Source organism: Octodon degus, unplaced genomic scaffold, assembly GCF_000260255.1.
Source record: "Octodon degus isolate 3935 unplaced genomic scaffold, OctDeg1.0 scaffold00007, whole genome shotgun sequence".
Classification (NCBI taxonomy): domain Eukaryota; kingdom Metazoa; phylum Chordata; class Mammalia; order Rodentia; family Octodontidae; genus Octodon; species Octodon degus.
The window spans coordinates 30,604,443-30,614,800 of record NW_004524583.1 but is presented as its reverse complement, the minus strand read 5'-3'; the positions used below and the strand labels follow the sequence as shown (position 1 = coordinate 30,614,800).

General features: G+C 46.9%; 1 protein-coding gene and 1 non-coding gene across 4 annotated transcripts in view; both read right to left on the bottom strand.

Moving 5' to 3' along the window:
• The window catches only part of Rgs6 (regulator of G protein signaling 6), a 657,652-nt gene that overhangs the window by 581,763 nt on the left and 65,531 nt on the right, over positions 1 to 10,358 (bottom strand). The gene's annotated exons all lie outside the window — the stretch shown is intronic.
• Positions 5,498 to 5,604, bottom strand: LOC111813391. The gene has a single exon (XR_002818667.1). It is a non-coding gene; the product is annotated as a U6 spliceosomal RNA (small nuclear RNA).

Below are 10,358 nucleotides of genomic sequence, written 5' to 3'. Positions count from 1 at the left end.
TATATTATTTGATACAGGGTCTCACTACGCAGCTCAGACTTGTAGTGATCCTCCTGTTCTCAACCTCCCTAGAGCTGGGATTACAGGTGTGTGCCACCAAGCCCAATCTCCGTGGCCTGCTCAGCGTGCCCAGGGGTGGGGCCAGTGCAGCATGTGGTGCTGGGGTCAAATCCCAGTCCCTGTGCTTGCCTAAGCAGGCACTTAATCCACTGAGCTAGTTCGCCAGCCCTACCCAAGGGTATTTTTAACCCCTGATTTATGAATAAAGTAAAATGTAGTATGGAGGGGTTCATGACCTGCCAGAGTCACACAGCTAGAACACAGCTGAGCCACTACATGAGTTCTGGTGGGAACTCTCAGCCCCTGCACAGAGCTGCCTTTGAGGCTGTTATAATTTAGATCAGCCCAAGGTCTAGAGTGGCCTCCGAAGGTCACGTAGTAGAGGCTTGCAGCCCAAATGGTGCTGCTGGGAGATGGTGGCACCTTGAGGAGACGGAGCCCGCTGGGAAGAAGTTAGGTTCTTGGGGCAGTGCCCTTGACGAGGCTATGGGTGCCCTAGTACCTTCTCTTTCTCCCCCTCTTTCCCAGCTGCCATGTGGAGAAGAAGCTGCCTCTGTCACACGTTTCCACTGTGATGTGCTACGCCACCCCTGGCCCGAGGCAACGAGGCCAAGGACCCATGCATTGAAACTTCTGAAACCATGAACCAAAGTAAACCTTTCTGGGCCAGTGAGATAGCTCAGTGGACTAAGCACCTGCTTTGGCAAGTGCACAGACCAGGGTTTGCTCCCTGGCACGGCATGCTGTGCCAGCCCCACCCCCAGGCATGCTGAGCCAGGGACTGAGTCTGCGCATGGTGATGCACTCCTGTAATCCCAATGCTGGGGAGGCTGAAGACAGGAGGATCATTAGGAGTCCAAGCTGCATAGTGAGACCCTGTACCAAATAAAACAAAAAAAAAAAAAAAAAGTAAACTTTTCTTCTTTTTATGTTGATTTTCTCAGGTATTTTGCCATCATAATAGAAAGCTGATTAATATAAAGCCAGACAGGGCTGGGGAGATAGCTCAACAGTCTAAAGGCCTGCCTGGCATTAGCAAGGACCTGGGTTCAATCCCTAATACCACATGCCGTGCTGGCCCTGGAACCCCTAGTGCACCATGCGGGACCCAAAACCGGTTATGGTGGCGCACATCTGTAATCCCAGTGCTGGAGAGGAGGCTGAGACAGGAGGATCACTACAAGTCTGAGCTGCATAGTGAGAACCTGTACAAAATAAATAAACAAGCAAACAAAGAAATCAGAGAAAAACATGCAGGACAAAACCTTATCTCCTAAGGGAAGATACCCCTTAGAGGTGTTAACTGCTCTGAGAAAGCATCATGAATACATAAGGCCAAAAGCAAGTATTTCCAACGTGTAAATATTTCATAGTTTCAAAGTCATATATCCTCTCTAACTTTATATAGTATACATCTTAAACTTTCTAAAAGGAGATATTTTTAAGATAAAATCAGCAAAAGTTAATGATACCTCATTTTTGTGTCCCCACCTCCCCAGTAGCAGTAATTATAGACACACTGGTCATAGAGCATCAAACCAAATGCCACACAACCTGGAAAGCGGAGAGAGAAGGTTTCCCAGCAAAACCTTGCCCGGGAGAGATGAGCTCAAAAACGGGGAAGGCTGGAGCAGCGCGGGCTCGTGTGTGCCAGCCAGTGTTAATCCCTTTCACATGGCTGGGCTTTCGTTGATGTCTAGGATTTCTTTCAAAAAGAAATTGCACTCGTATCACTTAATTCCATGAGCAAAATGGAAGCAGAAAATGAAGAGCAGGTAAGGAGACCAGCCTTACCCTCTGCAGGGAAGCCAACGTGGGAGACTGGAAAGCGATGGCGCAGCTGGCTGGGGGCCCTCGCGGCGCGAGCCCCGCCGGCTGAGTGCGCGGGATGCAGAGGACCGCAAAGAGCAGCACGGAAGCCCTTTGAAAGAAGGACAAGTGATCGTCTGACACAAGAGGAAAACAAATTTCTAAGAAGTTAGATGGAAAGGAGAGAAATAAGACAGCACCTGTGTGATCACCCTAGATCAGGAAACTGACTCCCCACTCAGGTCACTGCTGGGACCTGTGGTAGGCGACATTACAGGACGGAAAGTTCTAACAGTGATCGAGAATGGCATCATGGGAGCCGCCACAGTGTGTGTGCACGTGTGTGTGCGCGCGCGTGCATGTGCACTTAGAGCACGCGTGTCTCCTGGTGCGAGTGCTTCTCAAGCTGGGAGCGCAGCTCAGCAGTGGAGCACTCGCCTGGCGCCCTGGACCCGGGGACCATCCCAAGCACCGGGGAAGAGACAGGACAAAAACGAAACACGTCTGGAAAGAATTATAAATCAATTACCTAAAGAAGTCTACTTCTAGGACGCATTGTGAGTTTCCCTCACCTTAGAGGCCTTTTAAACTTAAAGTTTTTAATCTTCTTTATATAAAGTGTATTTTACAGTAATTTGTGGGCCAGGGACATGGCTCAGTAGAATAAGCACTTCCCTGGCAAGCTCAAGGGTCTGAGTTCAACCCCCGGTTCTGCAAAAAAATAAAATGAAATAAAATAATAATAATAATGTAATTTGTGGCAGAAAAGGACACAAACTACAGTGCAAAGCAGAAAGTCCAAGGCACGGCACTGACTTCTCTTGAAGTAATCGTGCAGCGCGGTTGGAGGCAACATGAGTGGGTACATGTAAGTATCTTATGGAGCCCAGAAACCCCTAGACATTTCTCAGCAGGAAGAAGGTTCTAGCTCAATGGTAAGAATAGCTATTAGTGTCACGACACAGAAAAGGTGCAGGGGAGGGACACAGAACCGAAAAAGGAGCTAACAGAAATGAGGTATGATCGCACACTAATTCTTACATGCTTGAGTCACAAATCACAGTTAAATAAGAGTGTGGAAGAGCCGAAAAGATAGCGCACTGGCACAAGCACCTACTTGGCAAGTGCAAGGTCCTGCGTTTAATCCCCCTTACAAAAAAAAGAATGTGGAAGTACCTGATAACCGTCAGGAAGACTGATGCCAGCATGATTGGTTCTTCCAGACAAAAGAGAGAGGGCAAACCCACTGCATAACACCAAGCCATGGCTTAAATCTCTCCAGTGAAAGAACCAGATAAAGGGGTGGAGAGAGAGCTCAGTGGTTTGAGCACCTGCCTGGCAAGCACAAGGAGCTGAGCTTGATCCCCAGTACCACATGCCATGCCAGCTTCAGAACCCCAGGCACGCCATGTGGGCCACTAAAACTGGGCGTGGCGGTGCACAACCGTAATCCCGGCACTGGGGAAGCTCAGAGAGGAGGATCACTATGAGTCTGAGCTGTGGAGTGGGACCCTGTAGCAAATAAATACATGAATAAAAACAAAAGAACCAAATAAACTAAAAATTCTTCAAAGGCAAAATATCATGAATTCATTAAAAAAAAATTTCTGTAACACACACTTTCTGTTGCCACAAGAAAATACTTGAAGCTAGATAACTTATAAAGAGAAGTGGCTCCTGGTTAGGGCGGCAGGGAAATGCAGACAGCAGGACATCTGACGCCTGATAAAGGCCCCAGCCACTTCACCACATGGCACAGGGGTAGGAAAGAAAACAGAGGGGCCAAGCATACGCAGTAGCCTTGATTTACAGCAACTCCTCTGAGAGACAGAATTCACTCCTGCAAGGTCGGCCACTCCATGAGATCACATTAACTCACAAGCTCAGAGGGAGCCCCTATGACCTCATGACCTTCTCTCAGGCTCCAGTCCTGAAGTTGCTAGAAGCTCAGTGTCACCACTGGGGACCAAGCTTACCCAGGACCCTCTGGGGGACACAGTCCAACCGCAGCCAAATCATACCGACACCTGTACTCATGCTAGGGAAAAAGAAATGATTGGCTTTCTGGATTTACTAACCATTACTGCATAGTGAACCATTTCAGAACTCAAGAGATCAAAATAAGAAACATATCGCGCAGTTTCGGAGGAAGGATCTAGGTGCTTCTGGCTCGGGCCTCCGTGTTGGGAGGGGCCCAAGGCTGGTCTCAGGCTCGGTGGCGGCTCAAGGATTTACAAGTCTCACACAGAACATTACTCACGGGCATGATTTAGAGCAGCGAAAGGACAGAAACAAGCACTTCGCCCCTCCGCTGGAGAGGGAGCCAGGCACGGCTGCGGAGGCTTCCTCTTCACAGCGCCATGGGCTGCGCTCCTCCGGCCAGCACCGCCTTGTGACAGCACGTGCGACGTCACTGGCTCAGCACCCAAGGGCTAGGGTGTGCCCAGGTCACACCCTCTGTGTCTTCTTTTCTTTTTTCTTAATATTCAGATTACAATTATCAATTATTTTATTATCTAAAGAAAATGCAAAAGAGTAAAACAAAAGAAAACATTTTAAAAAAACATACAGAACTCCACCAAACAACAGTAAGAATTTGACAATGCTTGCTGTATTGCATAAAATTGTTTTCAAATTAGTTGTTTAGGTTTTTCAGACATAAACATGCAAAATTGGTTTTTAAGAGTTACAAGAACTTAAAAAGAACAAGAAAAAGAATGAAGCATCAACTGCTCCCCCTTTAGGTCAGCAGGAATCAGCAGTACAGTAATCCAAGCCATCCTACATACAGACATAAATACATCTCTTCCCACACTCCACATCCTCTTCATCCTCCCAGTTTCTCCTTCCCTTTGAACAGATTTTTTACTTTTACCAATATCTATTGTACATACTGGATTTTATTTACTCTTTCAGGTTCTTAAATTAGCAAGACATGATGATGTTTGCACATGCAGGTCTGATTTATTTCTCTTAAGAGTAAGGTCTCTAGTTGTGTCCCTTTATGTAGAAAAGCCTCAAATTTACTTTCTTATAGCTGAGTAATACTTCATTGTATTAAAATGCCGCATTCCTCAGCTGATGGGCATTTGGGGTGTTTCCAAGATTTAGCGATGACAAATTGTGCTGCTGTAAACACAGGGGCGCAGTATATCATGGTGTTGATACAGTGTTTTCAGATTGCTTAGAAAGATGCCCAGGAGGGGAATAGTTGGGTTGAATGGGACTTCAGTCACAGCTTTCAGAGAGATTTCCAGAGCGGTTGCAGCAGTGTCCACTCCCACCAGCAGTGGGGCAGGGTTCCTTTCGCCCCCCAGCGCCTCCAGCATTTGCTATTGCTTGACTTCTTGATAAAAGCCATTCTGTCTGGCATAAGATAGTATCTCAATGTTGTTTTAATTTGCATCTCTTGAATGACCAATGATGTTAAACATTTTTTCATGTATTTATTTGTCATTTGTATTTCTTTATCTAAGAAGTATATATTCATCTGAGAAAACCATTTTGTATTGGGTCTTTGAATTTTAGGGGCTCTATTTTTTTAGTTCTTTATATGTTCTAGAAAGAAGTCCTTTGTGTGAGGGAGAGTTGGCTGTAATTTTTTTTTCCCATACATGAGCTTTCATTTAAAAATATGGAACGCTTCACGAATTTGCATGTTATCCTTTCACAGGGGCCGTGCTAATCTTTTCTGTATCATTCCAATTTTAGTATATGTGCTGCCGAAGCGAGCGCTACACCCTCCGCTTCAAATGCATCCAAAGTACAGAATCCCTGATGGAAAGTAGGTATTCAGCATAGTTTTAGTCACTGTTTAGGACATTGTTATGGTTTGTGTCTAGTTGTCCCTGCAAAGCCTCATGCAGTCACTGGGGTGGCTTCTGGAGTTTGGGATTAATTTGTGTTCCAATGCAGGGATTAAAAGTGTGAGAGCTACACCTGCCCTGGGGCAGAGAGTCTGAATACAACAGAAGTGTGGAGGACCACCTGGGTGACCCCCCTTGAAAGCAGAGCGGTCGTCTCCATTTTGGCTGTGCCTGACCCTGTCTCCATGTATTGGTAGGTACAGAGCTAGCCAGGACTTTTCCTTATCTCTTCAGCTGGCTTTAAGCAATGCATGTTGGTTTAGCTGAGACACTGCTGGTAGTCTCTGAGGCACGTGTATTTCCCTGATAACTCACACCTGCTGGTCTTTAATATGAGCTGGGTCGAGATAGGACAAAGAGCCAGTGCTCCACACTGTCAGCTGGGATCTAGCCTAGAGAGAGAGGCTGTGACTTCCTGGGGCTTGAAAGATTACACATCAGAGCTGAAGCACCAGACCCCCGAAACTTTAGATACTATCTCAATAGCATAATGCAGATTACTCTTTCTGCATATCCTTCTCTCTGCATATCACAGAGGTAAATGCAGGCTGCCTACCTAGCCCGGCTCACAGTGCTCACCTACTTCCTGCCATTCTCAGCCATTCATCCTCAAGCCACTCCTCCTTCATGACTGAATAAAATCTTGGTTCAGCCCTGGGTTGGGGCCTTTGTTCCCAATAGCCATCACCACGGCTGGACTTAGGAGCCTTGGGTTCCCCATAACTATAAATATGCCTTAGTGTCTCTATGCTTGCTGTGGGTTGCACTGGAAGTGGTAGATTGGAATTAACTTAATGAGATTCCAGTAACATATTTTGGATTACAAATATAAACTTCTTGGACTGAGAGGAGGATCAAAAAGGGCTTCCTACAAGGAGGAAGGGAAAGAAGCTTGCTAGTTGCCACAGCTGCTGCTCCTCCCTTTGCTCTTTGCTAGTTTCCACTCCCACAAACTGCTGCCCTCTGCCATGTGCCGCTCAACCCTGGAGCCAGCTGAGTATGGACTGAAACCTCCACTAACTGTGAGCTAAGTAAACATTCCCGTCCTTAATTTGAGGTGTCAGGCATTTGTTCCAGCAGTAAGAGAAAAGCAATAAGCCAGACACCAAGGCACTCTTACCCATGAGGAAATGATCAGGACTCTTCCCTGCTATTCCTAATTCCCAGATACCAGCCAGGAGGCAATCTTGCAAGCAGGCTTCTCTCTGAGGCCAGCCATCCCAGGCCTCCAATGCAGTCTCTTCCTACACAGTGTCTCATGAAGTTGCAGCTAGGGTAGGGCCCACCTGAAGCCTTAACTAGAGATACACTTCCAAGAAAGCCCCCTCGCGTGGTCATTGGCTGGAAGTTCTTCACCATATGGGCCTCTGGAGTCTGCCTGGCCATCCTGAACACATGACAGCTGGCTTTCCCACGGTGATGATCCATGCGAGTGAGAGCTGCCCAGAATGGAAGCTATACTCTTCAGTAAACTAGTCTCAAGAGTGACATGCCATCACTTCCAGCATATGCTGTTGGACCCAGACCAACCCAGTACAGTATGGGCGGGGGAGATTATTAACCCCACTGAATCTCAGGAGTAGGGGTCCCAGGAGGCTGGCTCAGCAGCTGCTGACCAGTGACCTACATCCCTCCTTCATGCACAGTGCTAACTCACCACAGTCCCACTGAAGCACCAGCTCCAAGTCAACCCTTACCTTCTAAATCAGGTCTAGGTTCAGATGAGGGTCTTCAGGTACGGTCTCTGATATATGGCTCCTGGAATATGGCTCCCTTGACCTGCACCCACGTACAACTAAAGACACAAGCTTCGTATAGCCACAAACCTAACATGCAAAGGAGGGACCAGACCTACTCCTCATTCCAAAGCAGGGAAGGGAAGCAGCAGTTTATAAACCCAGCCCAGCGCATGTCAGGCTGATTCGGTCTGTAGTCGAGGTCTAGAAGTGATTCTCTAGCCTCACTCTCTGGACTTTTGGTTCAGCTCATGTCTTAGTTACTGTTCTCAGTGCTGAGACAGAATACCCCACACCCGAAGTGAAAGGAGGAAAGCTGTATTTGGTGCACAGTTTGTAGAGGCGTCAGTCTATGATCAGCCGACACCGAGGCAGGGTGGCCTGGCAGAGGACCATCACAGAGGAGAAATAGCTCACGACAGGCAGAAGGCAGCAAAGCAGGCATGCAAGTGACAGGACGAGCCTCTTTCTGTCCCACATGTTGTATGCAGGCTAGTGAGATTAGGGTGGTACCAAACAAATTAGTGGAGTGCTTAGTAATGCCCCACCCTTAGTCCTGGCACACTTAATCTGAGCATTGTACCATGAGTTAATCACACCCCAGACCCAACCCCCTCTGGCAGCCCCGCTCAGGACTGCACGAGGCTATCCAGACACAGCCACAGCAGACTCTTATCGCCAGCCTCCATCCTCACGAAAGTGAGCACATGCTCCGGCCCAGCAGTTTTCTCAGTCTGCCTTCTATTTTCTGACACTTGAAGGTCCAACCACAGGGCATTTTATTTTGGTTCCACCACACAGCCACATACAGAGAATCAGACCAGGGCCTTACACACGCCACACAAATGCTCTACAATGAGCCTTGCCTCCGGCTGTGACATTCTCATTCTGGGTCAATGTACAATGCTTTCAACTTCAAGGGACTTCTATGAATCCTTTAGGGTCCACTCTCCTGGATGGAGAGGTCCCCAGATCTCTTCGTAAGATGACTGTGTACACTAACATGGCCTGGCTCTAACTGTTCTGCCGTGTGTGTGTGTGTGTGTGTGTGTGTGTGTGTGTGTGTGTGTGTTCAGGCAATTTTACCTTAAAGCAACAGGAAGAAAATCAGAAACTACTTCCAACACCCCGGTAAAAACTTCCTTAACCATTTCAACCAGTTCATCAGGGACATTTTTCTACTTTGCATCACTTCAAGTGACAGCCCTGCTAGATTTCTGCTGCAGCATATCAAAGATTCTCCTTTTTTCAGCTTCCAATAGGACTTTTCTCATCTTCCTTGAGGCCCTCCCAGGCAGCCTTCTCAAGCCTTAACTTGAGTGGACGGTGTGCTCTTCAAAGACTGTGGAGCTTTCACTGACACGTCCTTCCACGCTTTGTGCCTCCCTGTGGCCCCGCTGCCTTGTTCAAAGCCACTATCACACTTGAGTTCTTTGTCACACCAGCACCCTGATTCTACTTCCAAAACCTGTGTCAGCTATCTACTGACATGTGATTACTGCAAAACTCAGAAGGTAGAACAACAAGCACTTCTTGTTTCATGTTGTTTCTCAGTATCCAGAACTGGGAGCCATCTGAATGGAGGACTTTAGCTCAGCATCTCTCATGAAGCCGCAGTGGTGCTGATGACAGAGCCAGCGACTCTGAAGACTCAACTGGGGGAGGTGCTGCCGGGCTCTCTCGCGGAGCCCCTGGCCTGCTTCCATCCTTATTAGTCGAGCTTCAGGAGTCTCTCTCTGGATATTGTAAATCTTCACAGCATAGCAGCCGACTTCCCACAGAGTGAGGAGCCAAGAGAAAGAATCCAAAGTGAAAAACTCAGTCTTTTATTTTCCTATATTGGAAGTGACATGTGAACATCTCTGTCATCCTCTATGTGTCAAGGGCATGAATGCCAGGCAGTAGGGCTCACCGGGCTGCATCAGTGGGTGGATGCCCGCACTTTCCTATCGGGAGTTCTAGAAGTTGAAACACATCAACAGCTCTTTACTATACAAAGTAATAAAAGCCACCGTAAACACACGGAGAAGTCAGCACCACTCATCCCTCGAGGGTCAAGAAAGGTCCACAGAGGAGGTTTAATTTAGGACTCATGAGGCACATGATACCAGTCTGGCACATGGCAGAGCCTCTACCAGTGGAAAGTGTTTCTACGCATTTGTCCTGATGCACATCTGATCTGCATGGTGAATTTTATAGTCTCAAAGCCCTTCCCAAGGGCAAATATGGAATGACTTGACTTAATATCAATATTTGGGATGACACATTATCCTTCAACACACGGACAAAAGGCTGCGTGTAGGTGATGAACACTATGCTTGGAAACGCCTCATCTAAGGGCTGAGCCTCACTACAGAAAAGAAGACCAGTGACAGCGCACATCTGGGCAACAAACGCAAGGGGAGCATCACTGTCTCTAACTTGGCAAAGCATACAGCCGTCCTGCCCCTAACAGTGATTATTTAAATGCCAAGGCAGGAATAAGGATACGGAGGAAGAAACGCTAACCAAAGGCCCCTCCTATGCAACAGACACACGGGTAGGCAGAAAATAGGTCAGGCCAGTACGTTGATCTTTCCAAAGCTATTTGTTAAGTGTCTCATTATAAGAATGACACAATCTCATCACAAAAATCCGTAAAGTGTTAATAAGCATAGAAAGAAAATTAAAATCCCATGACCCCAAAGTCCTGGAATACCCACTCTGTGGTTTGCAGATTTTCCCTTTTAGGCTGCTGGATAAATTTTGGAAATAGCTCTATGCATTTCATGAATGTAAAGTAACATATAAATTAAATTAATATGTATGCAAAAATTAAGTTTACATATTATGGAATGATATGAAATCTAAAGTAAAATTCATCTGCAATTCTCTTACTAAGAGGAAA